Source organism: Atractosteus spatula, chromosome 14 (assembly GCF_055471065.1).
Source record: "Atractosteus spatula isolate fAtrSpa1 chromosome 14, fAtrSpa1.hap1, whole genome shotgun sequence".
NCBI lineage: Eukaryota > Metazoa > Chordata > Actinopteri > Semionotiformes > Lepisosteidae > Atractosteus > Atractosteus spatula.
Window position 1 is genome coordinate 6,017,255 of NC_142719.1, and position 1,989 is coordinate 6,019,243.

Consider the following 1,989-nt stretch of genomic DNA (forward strand, 5'->3'; position numbering starts at 1 on the left):
GCAGAGAAGAGCATGGAGCAGGTGCAGGGCCAAGGAGTGTCAAGGTCCAATGGATGGATTTACCACAGTTCTCAACAGATGAACACAGAAGAAGAAAGTTCCTACTAATTCTTTAGCTGCTTTTGGAACTACCTCAGGTTTTTAAAATGAACAACAAAAAGTGTTTACTGTGTAATGGTGTAACAGTCAGGAATAACCCTTCAGTCACACACTGTACAATCAGTTAGCCTGTATTCCTACTTGTTTACATACATTTGCTGTGTAGAGGAAGGCCCAATTGATATGAGTTGTCTGTTTCTTGTTCCCTCTGTGCTTCTAAGTGAATTATGTTTACTTTATTTTTTATAAAGAGAAGTTTTTAAACCCCTGTTTTTAGATTGGTTGTTTGTCTGGGTTTGAAATTCCTCCAACGTTTGTGAGTTTCAAATATAAGGTAGAGCTCGGGATGGCTGGAGACCAGAGGTCTTCTGTGCTGGATAGTTGGAGAGTTTAGATCTTTGGCACTGATTTGCTTTTAACGGCTCAGTAAGTTCCTTCTGTTGGCACTTGATAACTTTAAAGGAAACTTCATTTTTGCAGATCTGTTTCGACACTGCTATGTGCATTGAATTAGTCTACAGAAAGCATGAAAAAACAGTATTAAAAGCTCTTATTTTTTCCTTCATTTAGTTTCTCTTCATGTCAACAGTGTTTTTTAGAGATTTCATCCTAAACCTTAAGGGTACCAATAAATTGGGTTCTGTTAACTGAGAAAGTGCACAAAAGAAGTCTTAAACCCAAAACATACATTAAAAATCATGCCCTTTAAAATAATCAAATAATCCAATTTATTTAAAAGAAGTCAGTTAATATTATAACTTTAGACGTTCTGAAGTGTTGTGTACAATTGAGCCGAGATGAGAGAGATGGGATGGCGTCCCTTGTCTGCTGGGATAGGCTCCAGCTCCCCCATAATCCGTTGGGAAATGGATGGATAAAATGGATGGGAAAAATTAACCTTTGGTACAATGGTTTCCCCACTGTACTGTCCATGTGAATAACAGGAAGAGAAATTCTAAAAGGTTATGGTTTTCCTGACTGTTACACCTTTGTGATATGAATGATGAAGGTGTAGTTCATGGATTGAGACAATTGTGAATGAATGTTTCTATTTTTCTTGGGAGGGGCAGGGGTGGGGAGGGGGGTATCGAACATATGCTGTTTGTTGGATTTCCAGGGGCCAAATGAATGTTTTGAATGAGGCGGTTTACCTACCGCATGTGGCATTGCTTTAAACAGAACCATGCACAGTATTGCCAAGACTGGTGCCACAGCTCCTTTCCCCTTCTGATCTGCATCGCTCATCACATGCAGCACACGCTAGGGAGCCTCATGCCCTCCATTTACCAGAAAGCTATTGCCAAGCATCGCCGGCAGGAGAGTCTTTGTGATTGGATGCAGATAAACAGCCATGTGTTTTCAGTTTGACAAATTACAGGTATGACCATGGCTGAGTTTTGGCAGCAGACTCTTTTAGGCTGCTTAGAAATCTGACTGGATGAAGCCCTGTCGCATTTCAATTCTGTAATTGAAAGATTCCTACAGAAATCGACATTATCAACCTGGAATGGGTGGGAATGTGGCAATCGGCTTTCCTTCTGGAAAAACGTGGAGGAATGAGGCCAGAATGCCAGAAGTGGACAGAACAGTTAATGCCATTGTCCTAGCTGTTCTGTACCATTAGTCATTCTGTGTATACCTTCTAAGAGCTGAAAGTGACGTGCTGTGCTCTCCTGCACGAGAAGAAGAAATGAGAGAAATGAGAATAGTTTAGGATGAAAGAAGGGGTGGTGGCAAAGTTCATTATGGACAGGAGCTGGGTACCAAGTTTTCACTTTTGTATATTGCCAAACAGTCTCCAGTGGGATTGCTGCATGTTTTACTCTCTGTGTTTTCCTAGGTTTGTTTTCAAAGGGCCTTATCCCAGATAGAGTTTATAATAAAGAGCTT